This window comes from Pleurodeles waltl, chromosome 4_2, assembly GCF_031143425.1.
Source record: "Pleurodeles waltl isolate 20211129_DDA chromosome 4_2, aPleWal1.hap1.20221129, whole genome shotgun sequence".
Lineage (NCBI taxonomy): Eukaryota > Metazoa > Chordata > Amphibia > Caudata > Salamandridae > Pleurodeles > Pleurodeles waltl.
Window position 1 is genome coordinate 487,854,576 of NC_090443.1, and position 20,135 is coordinate 487,874,710.

Here is a 20,135-nt window from a genome sequence, read left to right on the forward strand (position 1 = left end):
TATCGCGCATGATACCTGCTGGATTCTAATCATTTTATATTTAAAGTTTACTATATAAAGAGTCCCTTATTTTTCTAATCTTGTGTGGAGTCTTCTTTGTGTTGTAACACTGTGTTGCTGTGAGCATATCACACAAATACTTTACACATTGCCTCTGAGGGTTTTCCTTTTTGAATTTTTTTTCAATTCTCTCTAATTGGGCTTTTTGATTTTTCGGCTAAATTATGTCTAGCTCTGGAGAAGCTGCACCTGCAGTAGCTGACTTTTAGCTGACCAGGTTAGAATTGTATACTGTGAAACATCTAAAAGATTTCTGCAAGGACTTTTAAGTGTCTACAAGGGGTTTCACCAGGAAGGTGGAACTAAAGAAGTTTTTGAGGGCCTGGGCAGAGGCCTGGGTTGCAGGGGAAGACATCCCAGAGGAGGAGCCAGAAATTCCTGAGGAGAAAGATGACCTGATCCTAGATTCACATGTGGAAGGGGAACTACTTGTGGAAACAGCCAACAGTTTGCCAGGAGCAAGAGTAGTTTCAAAACCAGGGAGCAGTGTCTCTTCCAGGAACCTGAGGAGCTGGCAGACAGTAGGGAGGAGAGAAAACTCAGACTGGAGCTTGCTAGATTTGAGCAGACCCACGAGGAGAGGAAACTGGCTCTTGAGGGGAAGAAGTTGGCCCATGAGCTCAGTTTAAAAGAGCTGGACATAAGAGCCCTTGAAGTAGGGTCCAGCAATGGAAATGTTGGCAGCATACCAGCAGCGCCTTCAAGTGAGTCCAGAGTCCACATCCCAAAAGATGTGGCGCCCAGTTTCAGTGTGGGGGATGACATAGATAAGTGGTTGGCAGGCTACAAAGTGGCTTTAAGAGCAAACAGGGCCCCATAGGAGTTCTGGGAGGTAATTTGTATAGGTATATGCCCCCAGTGAGGAGGGATACCCTTCATACCTTGGATATGGGGGACCAGGCTAATTAGCCTGCCATGAAAACCATCTTAGTCAAGAAGTTTGGTCTGACACCTGAAAGATACAGGCAAAAGTTCAGGGCCAGTCGCAAACTCAACACACAAACTTGGGTGGATTTTTAAGATCTTGCTGGTAAGGCACTGAAGGGCTAGGTGAAGGGCAGCAATGTGAATGATTTTGATGGGATGTACAACTTGTTTTTGAAGGAGCACATGCTTGTTAGTTGTTTTAGAGAGTTGCGCCAACACCTGGTGAATAGCAAGCTGACTGATTCCAGGAAGCTTGCTGAGGAGGCGGACACCTGGGCCAGCACCAGGGTGTCCACAAAGGTATTTCGGGGGACTCCCAAAAGGGTGGTCAGGGTTCCCACCAGAGGAAAGAGGGGGTGGTAAAAAGAAGGAGTTCTCTAAAGGCCCCCAAAACAACTCTCAAGGGAAAGGGTCTGGTTCACATTCCTAATCTGGCCATCAGAAACCAAACTACTCTGACTAAGTCAGCAGCCCAAAATGCCCAAGTGTGATGAGTGCGGCGGGTATGGACACTAAAAGGGAGACCCCAAGTGTAAAAAAAGAGCACACTCTCCCACTGAAAGAAAGAACCCAGAGATGGCTAGCATAGTGCCAGGGAAAGAGTTTGTTCCAGTTAATAGGGGGAGGGAGTTTAGTGGGATTACCCTAGTGTCCCTGGGTGACTGGGAGATGATTCCTAAGATCCATGTGCCATCAAATACTATTAAGTATATGCAGTGGGTCACCATCAATGGGCAGGGTGTTGAGGCTCTGAGGGACACAGGAGCCAGTATGACTATGGTAAGGAGTCAATTGGTGTCCCCAGAGCAGGAAATTCCCAATGCATTTCACCACATTGTGGTGGTTGACAACTGGGAGGGTCATTATCCAGTGGCCCTGGTTCCATTTGAGTGGGGAGAGGTTTCAGCCATTTGAGGGTAGCTATGCCTTCAGGGCCTGTGGACAGCTTGTGAGGTAATGATCTAGGGTCTTCTGCCTGGAAGGAGGTAGAATTCATGGCTATTCTGGTGATGTTGGGGTTACCTGAATGGATCTGTGCTCCCACAAGAACCATGGCTGCTGGGGAACAGAGTCAAGAAGGGCTGGGGTTCTGGAACAATGGCCCAGCCAGCTACTGAAAAGGGTCTAGGCTGAGGGCGTGGTAAACCAGCCACTGAGTTTACCCCTAGTGAGATAGATGGGGTGCCCACTGAGGCCTACCCAGAGTCCAATGAGGAGGGCACTGCTTCCCTATGTGACCTACCTAAACCTGCAGACTGGCAGGTGAAAGGGGGATCCGCCAAGGACGAGTTCTGTAGGGCACAGAGGGAGTGTCCAACCCTTGAGGGCATGAGGCAACAAGCCAAAGCCGAAGCAGCAGGTGATATCTCTGGGATCTACCACATTTACTGGGAGGGCGACCTCCTATATAATGAGCCTAAGGCTCCTGTGCATGGAACAACAAGGGCCCCAGTGGTCCCCCAATGCTACAGAGCCTTCCTACTGGATCTGGGTCTTGAGATACCCCTGGCAGGACACTTGGGCCAAGACAAGACCTTTGCAAGGCTTGACCCCCATTTTCATTGGCCCAAGATGAGGATTTCCTCAGACACGTTCTGTAGGACCTGTGTGACCTGCCAGGCCAGTGGGAAGACACGGCAGAACCCTAAGGCTACCCTGGAACCACTGCCCATCATTAGCACCACATTTTAAAGGGTGGGCATCAACATAGTGCTGCCTATGTATCCCTAGACAATTTCTGGCCACAGGTTCATCCATGTTCTGGTGGAGCATGCCACCCTGTACCCAGAGGCCATGCCGCTGAGGACCACCACTGCACCTTTTGTGGCAAGGGCCCTGATGGGGATTTTCACCCAGGTGGGTTTCCCCAAGGAAGTGGGGTCTGACAGGGGCACCAACTTCATGTCCGCTTATATGCAGTTTTTTGTGGGAGCGTGAGGTAACCTACAAGTTCTCCACCCCCAACACCCCCAAACCAATGGGCTTGTTGAGAGATCTAACAAGATCCTCAAAGGCATGATCATTAGTCTGCTTGAGGGCCTGAGGAGTAAGTAGGATATCATACATGCCTTGTATATTGTTTGCTTACAGGGAGGTACCACAGAAGGGAGTGGGCGTCAGCCCATTCAAGCTTCTGTATGGGCATCCTGTCAGAGGACCACTTAGCTTGGTAGAGGAGGTGTGTGAGCAAGCACCCAAGAAAGTCCCTCAGGATGTAGTGAACTACATGCTGGCCTTCATTAACCAAATGGTTACGTTGTTGAAGCAACTTAGAAGACAGCCAGGCTGTAATGAAGGAGTGGTATGACCAAAATGCTACCACTGTGGAATTCCAGTTTGGCCAGAAAGTGTGGGTGATGGAACCTGTTGAACCTGGGGCCTTCCTGGATCTCTGGACTGGGCCCTACAATGTGGTTGAGAAAAAGGGTAAGTTCACTTATGTAGTGGACCTTAAGACTTCTAGGCAACCCCATAGGGTGCTACATATCAATTGCCTCAAACCCCACTTTGAGAAATCGAACTTCACCATGTTGCTGGTGACTGATGGAGCTGATGAGGAGGAGAGTAAATCGCTACTTGACCTTTCAGCCTCCCAGGAGAAGGATGGGTCTGTAGAACAACAGAGGGACTGCCGCTAAATATTAGAATAGTTCTCTGCTCTTTTTTCCCTTACTCCAGGGATTACCCACCTGTGCCTCCCTCATGTGGACACAAGGGACAACCTCCCAGTCAAGCACAAAGCTTACAGGTTGTCAAATAAGGTGAGGGCCAGCATCAAGAGAGAGGTCGCTAAGATGCTAGACTTGAGGGTGATAGACCCCTCCAACATCCCCAGGTCCAGCCCTGTGGTGCTGGTACCAAAAGATGCCCACTGAGGACCACGTCTGGACTAAGGTTCTGTGTGGATTACATGGGGCTAAACTCTGTGAGCAAAATTGATGTTCATCACATCCCCCTGGCTGATGAGCTGATTGCTAGATTAGGGGCTGCCAAGTACTTAAGTACCTTTGATCTCACCTCCGGGTACTAGCAGATTGCCCTAACTGACGGAGCCAAAGAGAGTTCAGCCTTCTCCACCCCACAGGTCTACTACAAATTCAGGGTGATGTAATTTGGCCTAAGAAATGCTCCTCCCACCTTCCAGAGGCTGGTAAATCGGGTACTTGCTGGGTTGGAGGCCTTCTCTGCTGCCTACCTGGATGACATAGCTGTGTTCAGTAGCAGCTAGGAGAACCACCTTTACCACCTCAAGGAAGTGCATCAGGCCCTGCAACAGGAACAAAGGTGAAGTGCTATAGAAAGACAAGCTTTTGCTGTGGTGTGGTCCTGGGCCCTGAAGAGACTGAGGCAATACCTGGCGGGCACTCACTTCCTGATTCAGAATGACCACAGGCCCCTCAGGTGGCTAATGCAAATGAGGTGCGAGAATCCAAAACTTTTGAGGTGGTCCATTTCCCTATAGGGCATGGACTTCCGGGTGGAGCACAGACCTGAAGTATACCACTCCAATGCTGACTGTCTATCAAGGTTCTTCTACCTTAGTGAGGAGAACTCCTTAGAAGTTGGGTAGCTCTCCCCACTTCCATTTGGGGGGAATACGTGTTTAGACCTGGCATCCTTAGGGTGGCCTTCCCCCAGACTTTTTGTCTTTACCTCTTGTTTTGCTGCTGTATCTTTTGGGTAGCCTTAGAACTCTGAGCACTTTACCACTGCTAATCAGTGCTAAAGTGCATGTGCTTCTACCCTAGAACATGGTAACCTTGGTGTACCCCCTATTGGCATATTTATTTTACCTGTAAGTCCCTTGTTGAGTGGCATGCCACATACTTTGGGCAAGTACATTAAATACTATTAGTGGGCCTGCAGTACTGATTGCACCAGTGACTTAAGTAGCTCTGTAAACATGTCTCAAGGAGTCTGAGGAGTCTGCATGTGCAGTCTCGTTGCCATGTCGACTTGGCTTCCAAAACCTCTTCCCAAGCCCAGAACTCCCCACTTCTTACATATAAGTCACCCCTAAGGGAGACCATAGGTAGCCCAGAGGGCAGGATGCCATGTAAGAAAAAGGTAGTACATAAACCTTTAAGTTTTTCATGTCCTAGTAATGAAAAACTCCTAAAAGTCCTTTTTCGTTACTGTGAGGCCTGCCCCTCTCATAGGTCATCATTGGGAATGCCTTATAATATCTTTAAGCTGTAATTCCAGATGTGATACGAGTGACTGCATCATGCTCGGTACCATTGGAATGGTAAAAATAAATCCTCTTTACTGGTAAAGTCGGATTTATTATCGCTGTTTTAGAAATTCCACTTTTAGAAAGTACAAAAAGAACAGATGATGGACAGAATGCTGAACAATGCAAACATTCACCCCCCCAGTCACAAAGATCTGGGTTTAATCCATAATTTTTTTTGCTCACCACGCCACACCAGTTTGGACCCAGATATGCAAATCAGTCTTGAACCTGTTCCTCATGGGAACAGTCCAGCCCCAACTGCCCAGCAAGGTCATTCCTGGACCAGAAACAAGCATCCTAGGACTGGTTTCAGGGTATCACCCTTCATCAGCTAGGCTAGCTTGAATCCAATGGTGCAGTGAGCATGTGACCCATGTCTGGGCATACCCTTTCCAGTTGGGGCAACAAATGCAGAAAGAACTGATGATGGACGGAATGCTGAACAATGCAAACATTCACCCCCAGTCAGAAAGATCTGGGTTTAATCCATTGTTTTTTTTGTTCCCCAAGCCACCCCAGTTTGGACCCAGCCATATACAAATCAGTCTTGACCCTGTTCCTCATGGGAACAGTCCAGCCCGAACTGCCAAGCAGGTCCTCCCTGGACCAGAAACAAGCATCCTACGACCGGTTTCATGGTATTACCCTTCATCAGCTAGGCTAGTTTGAATCCAGTGGCACAGTGAGCATGGGACCTACGTCTGGGTATGCTATTCCGAATTGGGGCGACAAATGCAAAAAGAACAGATGATCAATGGAATGCTGAACAATGCAAATATTCACCCCCAGTCACAAAGATCTGGGTTTAATCGATCGTTTTTATGCTCACCACGCCACCCCAGTTTGGGCCCAGCCATATGCAAATCAGTCTTGAACCTGTTCCTCATGGGAACAATCCAGCCCAAACTGTCAAGTCATGTCCTCCCTGGACTGGAAACAAGCATCCTAGGCCAAGTTTCAAGGTATCACCTTTCATCAGCTAGGCTAGCTTGAATCCAGTGGTGCAGTGAGCATGGGACCCACGTCTGGGCATACTCTTCCCACTTGGGGCAACAAATGCAAAAAAGAACAGATGATGGATGGAATGCTGAACACTGCAAACATTCACCCCCAGTCACAGAGATCTGGCTTTAATCCACACCACCCCAGTTTGGACCCAGCCATATGCAAACCAGTATTGACCCTGTTCCTCATGGGAAACAGTCCAGACCGAACTGCCAAGCCAGGTCCTCCCTAGACCGGAAACAAGCATCTTTTAACCGGTTTCAGAATATCACCCTTCATCAGGTAGGCTAGCTTGAGTCAAGTGGTGCAGTGAGCACAGGACCCATGTCTGGGCACACCCTTCCCACTTGGGGCGACAAATGCAAAAAGAACAGATGATGAACAGAATGCTGAACAATGCAAACATTCACGCCCAGTCACAAAGATCTGGGCTTAATCCATTGTTTTTTTGTTCACCACGCCACCCCAGTTTGGACCCAGCCATATGCAAATCAGTCTTGACCCTGTTCCTCATGGGAAACAGTCCAGCCCGAACTGCCAACCTAGGTCCTCCCTAGACCGGTAACAAGCATCTTTGAACCGGTTTCAGAGCATCACCCTTCATCAGGTAGGCTAGCTTGAGTCAAGTGGTGCAGTGAGCACGGGACCTACATCTGGGCATACCCTTCCCACTTGGGGCGACAAATGCAAAAAGAACAGATGATGGACGGAATGCTGAACAATGCAAACATTCACGCCCAGTCGCAAAGATCTGGGCTTAATCCTTGTTTTTTTGTTCACCACGCCACCCCAGTTTGGACCCAGCCATACGCAAATCAGTCTTGACCCTGTTCCTCATGGGAAACAGTCCAGGCTGAACTGCCAAGCCAGGTCCTCCCTAGACCGGAAACAAGCATCTTTTAACCGGTTTCAGAATATCACCCTTCATCAGGTAGGCTAGCTTGAGTCAAGTGGTGCAGTGAGCACAGGACCCACGTCTGGGCACACCCTTCCCACTTGGGGCGACAAATGCAAAAAGAACAGATGATGGACAGAATGCTGAACAATGCAAACATTCACGCCCAGTCACAAAGATCTGGGCTTAATCCATTGTTTTTTTGTTCACCACGCCACCCCTGTTTGGACCCAGCCATATGCAAATCAGTCTTGACCCTGTTCCTCATGGGAAACAGTCCAGCCCGAACTGCCAAGCTAGGTCCTCCCTAGACCGGTAACAAGCATCTTTGAACCGGTTTCAGAGTATCACCCTTCATCAGGTAGGCTAGCTTGAGTCAAGTGGTGCAGTGAGCACGGGACCCACGTCTGGGCATACCCTTCCCACTTGGGGCGACAAATGCAAAAAGAACAGATGATGGACGGAATGCTGAACAATGCAAACATTCACGCCCAGTCGCAAAGATCTGGGCTTAATCCTTGTTTTTTTGTTCACCACGCCATCCCAGTTTGGACCCAGCCATACGCAAATCAGTCTTGACCCTGTTCCTCATGGGAAACAGTCCAGCCCGAACTGCCAAGCCAGGTCCTCCTTAGACCGGAAACAAGCATCTTTGAACTGGTTTCAGAGTATCACCCTTCATCAGGTAGGCTAGCTTGAGTCAAGAGGTGCAGTGAGCACGGGACCCATGTCTGGGCATACCCTTTCCCACTTGGGGCGACAAATGCAAAAAGAACAGATGATGGACGGAATGCTGAACAATACAAATATTCACCCCAGTCCCAAAGATCTGGATTTAATCAATTGTTTTTTTACTCACCACGCCACCCCAGTTTGGACCCAGCCATATGTAAATCAGTCTTAATCATGTTCCTCATGGTAACAGTCCAGCCCGAACTGCCAAGCCAGGTCCTCCCTCTTCCAAAAAACAAGCATCCTAGGATCTGTTTTAAGGTATCACCTTCATCAGCTAGGCTAACTTGAATCCAGTGGCACAGTGAGCACGGGACCCACATCTGGGCATACCCTTCCAACTTGGGGGACAAATGTAAAAAGAACAGATGATGGATGGAATGCTGAACAAATCAATCATTCACCCCCAGTCACAAAGATCTGGGTTTAATTCATCTTTTTTTTGCTCACCACGCCACCCCAGTTTGGACCCAGCCATTTGCAAATCAGTCTTGACTTTTAGAAAGTGGACTTTTCTCTGCACTTTCTTCCCTGTGTGCCTACAGCCTACCTCGAGTACACGTCTGACTTGGGCTAGGTGACAGTTCCACTTGTGCATTCCCTTCAGACACCCACAACACAGAATACTTAGCCACATCTGCATTCATCTGCATCGTGATGGGTCCTCCTGAGGAAGAGAATGGGAGGGACTCAGACTTACTTCTCAAAGAGTAAGGGCTGTGGTCCACACAATGGGACTGATTACCTCCAACTGGCTGTCTGGAGCTGATACTGACCTGAAAGGGGGACCCGTGCAATTCTAGTGGGCCTCTTGACCCCCTAAAAAAGTACACTACTGGACCAAGAAGAAACTCTGCTGGAGCCAAGACTGCTATGCTAGAAGGATTGCTACTTTACTGAGTCTGACTGTCCACAGGGTCTGCTGCCTGCCTTGTTGAGCTGTGCTCCTTCCTACTGACCTGGGCCCTGCCAAGACGAAAATGTAACCCATATTCAGAGTGACTCCACAGGCTTCTGATACCCTTTGTATCCGCTAGTACATTGAGCTGAAGACGCACTACAACCGGCAATTAAGTCAGCGCCAGCCAACTGACTATCATCAGGGGCACGAGATTGCTGCATCCAACACTTTGCACCCCGGTGCGAACGCCGTGCTGCGTCAGAGATGACCTATAGGGCAGATACCGCCAGTGTGCATGGCACCAACATGCCTGATTGGACAACCTGAGTTGCACGCTCTCGCCCAAGCCCGCAGTCACTACTGCGGACACCTGTCATAACCTGATTGCTTACAGTTTGTCGGCCGTGGCAGTGAGTGCCTTCCCCTGTCTGCCTGGACTGAAAACCCAACCCCGGGGGTCACGTAGAGGTACCAAACCCCTGGCTAGACTCAAGTAGACCCCTTTGGCTTGCACAGTGCTCCTTACTGCCCTGAGGACATCACCAAACTATTTGGAAGGTTCCTCCGTGACATCAGAAATATTTCTCTGGCAGGGACACGGCTCTGAGACCATATGATTCCAAAGCGCATTTCTTGTACTGCACCCACGTGTAATAGGCATGCACTGCAATCCCCACTTTTTACTCACAGATATTGGCATACTCTATATCGTGCATGGTACTCAATTTATATTTAAAGTTTACTACATAAAGAGTCCCTTATTTTTCTAATCTTTTGTGGAGTCTTCCTTATGTTGTAATACTGTGTTGCTGTGAGCGTATCACACAAATACTTTACACATTGCCCCTGAGGGTAAGCCTGCCTGCTCTGTGCCAAGCTACCAAAGGATGTATCCAGGTTATATTTAGCATGTATCTTCCTTGCCCTGACTAGAGTTGTGGGTTCTGTCTGGCTTAGGTGACAGGCCCTGCAGCCAACTTCTGCTGCGCACGCCCAAAGGCTGTGCGCAGCTCAGGGTTGGATGGTTAAGGGGGTTGGCCACGGGGATGGCCACAGGCCATGCCCTGTGGCCAGCCCCTGCCGTGCATGGCCAAATGCCATGTGCAGCGTGGGGTTAGGTGGGTATAGGGGTTGGTCGCAGGACCTGGCCACATGCCAGGCCCTGCGAATAACCCCCTCCATGCACGGCCAAAGTCTTCCTATGGTAGGTTGGTCCTAACTATGGGCCTCATTACGGTCCTGGTGGCCGGCAGTACACTGGGGGTAACACCGCCAACAGGCTGGCAGTGTACCAGCAGTGAATTATGACCATGGCGCATTAGCCACGGCCATACCGCCAACCCCTCCAACTGACCGCCAGGCTTCCGCCAGGCGGTCATAATTATGAGTCCCCAAACGCCAGCCTTTCCATGGCGGTAAACACCGCCATGGAAAAGCTGGCGGTAAGGGGGACTCGGGGTGCCCCTGGGGGCCCCTGCACTGCCCATACCCTTCAGGTAAAGACACTCTACCCGCTAAATACAAGGCCCTTACATCAGAAACCCGTTTGCAAGAAACCAAGTACAAAAGCATGGATAAGCTCGGGAGAGAGCTGCTTTTTGGAAAGATATTGATTTGCAGGCCAAGAGTCTAAGAAACGCAAAACGATAGTTACATCCCATAAAGAAGAATATCTTGGTTGAGGAGGACGACTGAAGCGAATGCCTCGCAAGAGTCTGCATAGAATGGGGAACTCATCCACAGGTTTACCTTCAATAATCTGCTGAAGAGGGCTCAGCACCCCATTCACTGCACCAATTACACCAGCGCTTCCAAGCTGAGTTGTAATGTTTGTGAGTGCTCGAGGACCAGGCCTGAGAGATGAACTCAGTAGACTCCTGCGAAAGTCCTAGGAGACTCCATCTCTTCCTGAAACCTTCCATGTCACAAGAGAGAGGCGTTCAAACTGAATCAGAGGATGAGGAAGGCCCAAGGGATCAAGAAGCAGGTTCCATCTCGATGGCAGAAGGATTGGAGGAGAACAGCTTAGTTCGAGAATCACCGGAAACCAAGCTTGTGCCTTCCACAGCTGAGTCACCAGAATCAGATCTGCCCTCTGGCAACGAGTCTGAGCTAAAACCCTGGGGGTTCATCATGAAAAGGAGGAATTGCATACCCCAGGAACAGAGACCAATCCTGTAGAAATGCATCGGTTGCTGGAGCCTCTGGATCTGGACGCCAACTGAAAAACTGCATCAGTTGACGGTTGAGTTGGGAAGCAGAGAGGTTGATCGAGACAGGACCCCAGTGGCGATGGAGCGACCAAAAGACTTTCGGATGAAGTCTCTGATAGCTGAAGTCTCGAAGATGACAAGACTGCCAATCCGCTACCAGATTGTTGCGCGCTGGGAGATATTCCGCTATTACCGTTATCCAGTGTTGAAGGCAAAAATGCCAGAAGTCCTTGTCAGTCTCTGCCAGGATGCAAGATTTCATCCCGCCTAACCGATTGACACCTCACTGCGGAGATGTTGTCCATCCGAAGGAGGATGCAACAGCCCAACTTCTCTGGGGAGAGGCTGCGGATTGCAAAGGATCCTGCCAACAGTTCCAAGCAATTGATATGTATGTCCAGCTACGCTCTGGACCAATGACCTCCCATGGAAATCGTACCACTACAGGCTCCCCAACTACAACGGCTGGCATTGGAGTCTATTACGATCTCCGGAGATGATCCAAAGATCGCTGTGCCATTCCAGGCGTCCATATTCTCCTGCCACCAAAGACTCTCCGTCTTGGCTTCCGGGGACAAGGGAATAATGTCGGAGTAACTGAGGCCCTTCTGGAGGTGAGAGATTTTGAGGTGCTGAAGAGGTTGATAGTGAAGGGGGCCGGGAAAGATAACCTGTACTGAAGAAGACAGAAGGCCCACCATCCGAGCAGTGCATCTCAAAGAGACTGTCTGCTTGCTCAACAGTGATCTCAGTTCCTTCTTGATGTTGCAGATCTTGAGGGGAGGAAGAATTAACTGGGTCAGAACTGAGTCTACCAGAAACCCCGGGAATTGTATCCGCTGAGAAGGGGTCAGGATGGACTTCTGATGGTTGACAATGAACCCCAAATGTTGTAGGAGAGATATAGCCCACTCTAGGTGAGTGAGCAGCAGGAGAGGACACTGGGCCATGATGATGATATTGTCTAGATAAATTATCGGACAAACACCACAGGGCTCAGGACAGACTGAAGGGGAGGACCTTGATCTCAAAGCAACGGCCCATCCAACGATAATGTAGAAACTTACAGTGTGGTTGAAATATAGGTAGGGTCAAATAAGCATCCTTCAAATCTATTTTGACCATCCAATACCCTTCTTGTAGGATATCCCTCATCAAGTGAATGCCTTCCATCTTGAAGTGGCGATAAACAATCCACTTATTCAAGTCTTTCAAATTTAGGACCAGACGGGATTCCCCACCTTACTTTTCCAGTAGGAAAAAGAGACTGAGGAAACCGTGCAGGTGAGGGGGCTCCCTTGGCCATGAGGCTTGAAACCTCTGAGGAGATGAACTCCTGATCTTGTAGGGGAAAATACAACTCGTAAGGAGGGAACTAATGAACTGGGCAGTCGTAAAGAGTCCTGCGTAAGTTTTTGCCAACTGTGAAGGAAAATCCCGTCCTGCCCCCCCAAAATGACATCTGAAATTGAAATTAGTCTCACCTGTAGAACCAGATTCCTGATAAGAAGTCTGAGAGCCTCTGGATTTTCCCCTTCGGAAGTGGTTGCAACCCTCTCAAGGTCGGGATGGGTAGAAGGAGGAGGAGGAGGAGTAGGAATCTTGATAACCTCCTCTATATTGCTGGTAATATCCGCGTTGAGGACCTTGTTGAAAAGTGCGGCCAAAGGCTCGCCCTCTAAAGCATCCTGCCCTAGCAAAAAGTGGACAAAGGAACTTCTTGATGGACCCTTGCACTTTGTCCAAGCTGGCATATGTTGCTGCAAACTTGGAGTTTTTTTAAGGAAAGGGGCTCCAAAAAGAAGTCCCTGCGTCAAGGGACTTGTCTGAGAGATGGAAAGGTCAGCTGACTTCAGGTCCATCTTAATCAGAATGGAATGCCCCTGTTCACTAGAGATGGCGCAATTGGCGATACCCAAAAACACATGGCCCTAGAGGCCCAGCCCACCAGTAATTCATGATCAACGGGAGTCCCATACTACTGGGTACCGAAACCCATCTCAAGGATCTTTGTTAGAGGCCCAGCGGCGTCAAGAAATTTGTCCTGACATCCGCACCAAGCGCGATCAGTGCCTTTCTTAGGGTCTTTTGAAAAAGTTTTGAGATAGGTTAAGAGTAGGATCTACCTCGGACGTTTTAGTAACCTTGGAAGGAAGGTCGGGTCTAGGGCATTCGTACCGATATCTGACATCTTTATCAAAACTGTGGCGCATATGGGCTTGAATGTATTCCCCCACCTCGGACATAGGGGTCCAGGAGGATGAACGAGGAGAAATAATATTCTCCGGTTCAAAAGTTAGGACTTTACGGCAGTTTACGGCCACCTCAGAGTGGCAAGACGTCTTCGTGCGTTTGCAGGGAGGGGAACTCTCCCTGAGATCAGGGCTTTGGGATGAAGAGGAAGAGCCTGACTCTCTTCAATTAATAGCCTTGGATGTAGTAGTTGAGGAATAGTAGTCATGGTCTGTGGAAAGGGACTTCACCAATTGTTCAAAATCAGCCACATGAACATTTTTTGATGACGAGTCTGCAGAGCCCTGCAAGACAGAGGGATTGTTGCTGCCACTAGGAAGATTGCCAGGGAGCCATCCTTGCTGTTCTCCAAAATCAAACAAGTGCTGCTTAATGGGCTGAATAGCCTTGGCCAAGGCTACATTAACAGTGTGGCGACGCCAGAATCAAGTGCATAGACCAGGTCTTATTCAGAAGACCCCAGAGTCATCATAGTAGAGACCTTCCCCAGATTCTTCATCATATGTGGCCATGGTAAATGACACAAAGTTGTAATTTCCTCAAAATCAGGAAAAAACCTGATTGAAATTAAGCTTCAGGGCAGAAGCAGGGAGGTAACCACACCCAGTGGATTTTAAGCCAGGTAACTGCAAGAAATTAAGTAAAACATGGAGGGAGACCTGCCATAATGCTCAGGCAATGCCAAATCAAAATTATTACAGCCCAGAGGGGAACTCCCAGCTGGGCGTAGTTGGGGAGGAAATCGCTTGGGCCTGAGATGAAGCATGCAGTCTCTGTGTTCAGACACAAAATTAAATCGTAGAAGAACTCTGATAGTGTGCGCATGCGTGTGATGCCCCATGCATGTGAGATCAAACGTTTACAGCGCAAAGAGCGACGCATGTCCTCCCGTTCCTAATCTCTTGCGCCACAGAAAATATTAGCGAGGTGACACGTGCCTCGCTGGGGGGTAAATATGCAGCTAGAATCATCAGCGACGCAAATGCCGAAGACCTCAATATCACAACGAGCGCTGCCTTGTCAAGAGACAAAACGCTTGCAATCGGGCGGAAAGGAGGAACAAACCACAGACGCTCATTGTAAGGGATAAAAGGCCGCTTTAATAGAACAGGTCTGGTATAAAACAATAACCTTGGCTTTTGCCTCACAAAACTAACCCTTCCCCCACCCTCTAAACTTTCCACTCCCCAAATCGCCCTTGAACAATCCCTTCCCCATCTGTCCTGCTGCCCACCTTCTGCAGTTACCCCTGCCTTTCCTCCCTTGTGCCCCTTGCTAAAACCTCCCTGCCCTCAAATCTTTGTCATCATCCCCTTCCCCCCCAAAGCCTATCCGTGTAAATCCCCCGCCTCACCAGACCTGCCTACCAGCGGCATGGACAAACTACCCATTACTCAAAGAACAATGAATATTAGTACACATCATGCAGAAACAACCTGCCCTATTATAGCTTAATTAAGCCGCAAAAACATTATACCTGGAAACAAATGAACCACCCTTTCCTACCATCAATTCAAATCGAACCAAATCAAACAACTAAATAAAGGGAAGGGCGGGAGGGCCTGAAAAAACAGTACCGCCTCCTGGGTGTGTACAATGGCCAAAGAGGCCGCCTACTTCCCACCCATTCTTTATATACCCACCCCAGGGACCCGCCCCATCCTGTCTAACTACCCAATGATTTCCCCGATCTCCCCGTGGCCCGTTCCACCCGCCCGATAAGCCCGGGGGGAGACCGGGTTAAAACCTTGGCTCCCCCAAGCCCCCATCGGGCGGAAAAGAGGAACAAACAACAGACGTTCGTTGTAAGGGATAAAAGGCCGCTTTAATAGAACAGGTCTGCTATAAAACAATAACCTTGGCTTTTGCCTCACAAAACTACAAACCTCCCTATACAATATTTCTCACCTAACCCCTCCCCCACCCTCTAAACTTTCCACTCCCCAAATCGCCCTTGAAAAATCCCTTCCCCATCTGTCCTGCTGCCCACCTTCTGCAGTTACCCCTGCCTTTCCTCCCTCGTGCCCCTTGCTAAAACCTCCCTGCCCTCAAATCTTTGTCATCATCCCCTTCCCCCCAAAGCCTTTCCGTGTAAATCCCCCGCCACCCAGGAAAACCCGCCAGGCGTTTTCCTGCCCCCCCCCAAATTAACGATCCCAAAGCTTCTCCCCCAGCAAATCCGCGATCATAATCCTGAGATCCAATAGATACAGCTCATTGCCCATGAAGGTTAAGTGAACCCCATCCTGTCGAAACAACTCACCTGACGATGTAACCAAATTTTCATGAAACAAAAAGGAAAACCCCTTTTCTTGACAGAATTTCCTCATCTCTCTATTCACTTTTCTCCTCTGTTTTTCTATGCCTGTAAATGAATATGCTCCTCTCCACACCTGCCTAGGAACCATACAAGTCCAAACTATGTGCATACCTGCCCAACGTTCTTTGATCCTGACCAAATCCATCTTCATTGTTTTCAACAATCCAATGCCTGACAAAGAAACTAAATCATTCTCCCCAAGATGAATAACTAACAGGTCTGGGCAAATCCCTCTCTCAATCCTCCTAGAAAGAACTGACAATAACTCACCCCATCTCATGCCGCTCTTACCCACCCAAATGACCCTAATTCTTGCTCCATCTAAACCTAGTTGCGTTCCAAAATGCCTGGAAGCAGCTTGCTTCTCCGCCCACCGTACAAAAGAATGCCCAACTATCCAGACGGAACAGCTCCCATCAGGTCCCCTGACACAACCTATAAGAAAAAACAGCGAAAACACACGTAAAATTTCTTGCAATACCAAATATTTTAAGAAGGAAGAAGAGAAGGAAGAGAAAGGAGAATATACAAAGTTAGAGAAAAGGAAAAATAAGAAAGTACCCAAACATAAATGCACATAATAATAAACAACATAACACCCCAACAACCTATCTGCAATCGGACGTAGCGCTTAAAACATTGTGATTTCCATCTACCCAAACCCATAATAAAACCATCCGATTTTCCTAACTCCCTGGCTTCCGTAGCTGCTCCGATCCGAAATGAATGTGTACCATAACAGCGCGGATCCAAACCCAACAAAACCAAAGACCTTCTCAAAATAACCATAAGTTGGTTAGCCGTTAAACTTGAACCATCCTCATGAATGAACACCAACCTTGATGACGACGGCAAGAACCCTACAAACAACTTCCACCAAGTAGCTGGACAAATGGGAGATCCATCACCACCTAAAAACACCTCCTGTCCCCTCCCCAACTGATCAGTCTTAGCTGCCCGTAACCAAAGAATAACAGCCCCTTTCCTTACCTGTACATCAGACTGTAGAATACCCTCCTGTCCCTTCAATCCCAAAAGCTCTGAAACCCGCAACACTCCATGAAAAAGCCAAGAAATACATAGCGAAAACAATCTAACCTCCCAATGGGAAAAACAAACATTCCCCAAAACCCCCAGCAAACCCTGCAAAATCTGCGATGTTATGGGCCGCCTGCGATCCCTCCTCGCCCCTCCCTCCCTTGCCCAACCCGATATCAGTCATCTACACAGCTCTCCCTCAACCGGATCATAACCCCAAAAGTACTTCCCATAAAAAGAAATACCAGACAATTTACCTGATATAGTAGCTGCCGCCAAGCCTAACTCAATTTGCTGCATTATAAAATGGATCGCATCCTCCCTCCGCATCTCACAAACCTCGAAACCCCTCTCCCGTTTTACTGCACCTGACTGTAAAAACTCCAACCAGGCCTGTTCATAACTCCTCCGAGTGGACGGAGCTATGGACTGCTGAACCAGCTCCAACATTCTCAATCTCCTAATTCTCATAACTCCCTGGGAACCGCCGTCTTCAGCACATCTGCTCCCGGTGCCAGCCCATGGAATCTCTGCCACTGGAAACGAGATAACACATCAGCCAAATCATTATTAACACCTGGAACATATCTTGCCTTGAACAAAACATTAAACTGCAAACATTTTAGCAGAAAAACTCGCAGAAGCTTCAGAACTTTCTCATCTTTTGCCCTCTGTGAATTAACCAGATTAACCACTGACTGGTTATCTACATTGAACAACACATTTCTGTTCTCAAAGGACGAAACCCACACAAACAGCGCAACCACTAAAGGAAACAATTCCAAAAAAGGCAATGCTATGTTTAGCCTTCTTCCAGCTTGAAGGCCAACTCTCCGCCGCCCAATGACCGTCCCAAAATAGCCCAAAACCATGGGCTCCAGATGCATCCGAAAAAACTTGAATCTGCCAAAGCCAATCAACATCATCAACCAACATGGTAACACCATTGAATTGCTGTAAAAAACCAATCCACATCCTCAAATCCTCTCTCACACTTGCCCGTAGCCGAATGTGATGGTGGGGCAACACAGCCCCTTTCATTGCAAAACCCAAATGCCTACAAAATGCTCTGCCAACCCGAATAACTATACAAGCAAAATTCAAATGACCCAAGATACTCTGAACCTGACGTAACTCCAATTTTGGCTTCTTAACCGCTTCCTCCAACAATGAAATCAACAACTGAACCTTCTCTCGTGGTAACCTCACTTCCATCTTAACGGAGTCCAATACGATTCCCAAAAAACTAAAAAAGTGGAAGGCCCTTCTGTCTTCTCTTGAGCCAAAGGAACACCGAACTGGGTCATAGTCCTCTGAAATAGCACCAGCGCCTCACCACATTCACCAGCCCGAGGTCTGCCCACAATTAGAAAATCATCTAAATAATGGGTAACAAACTTCACCCCACACTGAGCTTGTACAAACCATTTTAGAAAAGTACTAAACATTTCAAAAAGAGAACAAGACACAGAACAACCCATTGGCAACATCCTGTCAACGTAAATAGCATCTTCAAACTGCATACCCAACAATGAAAAATCCTCCGGGTGTACCGGCAACAGTCGAAACGCCGACTGAATATCTGATTTTGCCATCTCCGCACCCTGCCCGCATCTTTTTACCAATGAGATTGCATAATCCACTGATGCGTAATGAACAACTGCATCTTCAGGAACGATAAAGTCATTTACTGATGCCCCTGCAGGCCAAGACAGATGATGAATAAGGCAAAATTCCCCTTCCTGCTTCTAAGGTACAACTCCAAGAGGAGAAATAGTCAAATTAGGTAAAGGCCAACTATGGAAAGGACCAACAATCCTGCCCAAACTCACTTCCTTCTGGAGTTTTGCCCTTACCACCTCCGGAAACTGCTTCGCCGACTTCAGATTATTAGCCCATCTCCTCACCCTCGGGCCCTGATAACAAAGCTTGAAACCTTCTTGAAAGCCTCTTAATAAACTCTTTGCCTCTTCTACATGCGGGTAAAATTGTAACCAATAACCTACAACCTCTAAATTAATAGGAGTAAGGGCCTTTACCTGCCAATTGTTGTCCGTGAGCCCTACCTCTCTCTGCTCCTCTACCCTGCACCCCCTGCCCTGACCAATTGAATCCCCCGAAACATTGATAGGCCGGGTGCCTGCCTTCACAATTGGCACAATCATGTCTAAATTTGCACTGTTGCCTGGTGCACAACGCACTATTAAATGCCCAACATGCCCCATTATGGGGGAACTGACCCCTGTGGCTGAAACCCACCCCAAATTGGGTGGGACGGGCCTGGAAGGGCTTATATTGAACAGGTAAGCCACTAGCCGTATGTGTAGTAGGCGCATTCCTCGCAGTTCTTAACCACTGCATCCACAATTCATTATCAATCTCCCCCCAAACTTTCTACGGGTAAATAGCCTTACGTGCCCGAAACTCCTCATCATAACGGAACCATCCAAAACCCCCATTATCCATCTGGGCCCTTCTCACAACATCCATATACTTGAACAATGCCACACAGAGATCCGGAAAACGTTTGGATAATACACTTGCATAAATTAAAAAGGCAGACGTCCAATTCTCAATATTCGTTGGCACCTTCGGTCTCCTCGCCAACTCCCACTCCTCCTCTTTCGATCCTTCCTTTGCCTGCACTTCCATATGTAATAGTTTAAAAACATCAATAAATTCACCTTTCCAAATTTTTTCCTTTAAATTCTGAGTGAGATGCGCCCCCAAAGGCATCGACACTCCCATATACGGCAACTTCTTACCTTTAGAACCCGCTTGTCCCACTGTAACCGATTCCCCTGTACTCACCTGACCCTCCACTGACTTACCTGTAACCACTTGAGTAGCATTAAGCGAACCTTCCGGTTTACTCTCATTTAACCCTTCCCTTGTTTCCACCTGAATAGCTACATCCACATTCTTGGCATTATGCCCTAAATTTGATTCCCCATTAATCAATAAACCTGTCTCCCCAGATACCTCACCCCTGCGCAAACCGCCAACCACTTCACGCCGTGATGACAGATGATCGCCCTGGACCGCCTGTCCACTCGACACTGTCTTCGGGGCCGACACCCTCCGCACATCCAAAACCGGAGCTTCGTCTTCATAATCCAACTCCTCTTTGTCGGGAACTAAACCTGTATTAGCGCTCCGGCTAGCAGGAATCACCCGAGTGTCTCGCAAAAGAGGATCGAAAGACTCAAAATCATGAACTGGTGTCTCCCTTGCAGTCGGGCGAACCGCTCCGGATTGCGCCCTCTCTTCAACCTGATGTGCCGGAGGCGCCCTGACCTCCACTGGTACCAAAAAATCAGCTGGTCGCCCAAACCGCTGACCCTCCAAGGCCAACCCATGCTGCTAAGGAACATGGGCCTGGTTACACCCAGAAAGGTACGCCCTTGCACCCTGCTGCCACAAATCTAACCGCACCCGCGCAGAACCTAACCTTCCATCATCTGTGTTCATCCCTGAAATGGTACCCCTAAGCACTGCACCCTGCTCGTCCACAAACTCAACCTGCTCCCGTGCCCTGAACACTGACCTATTGT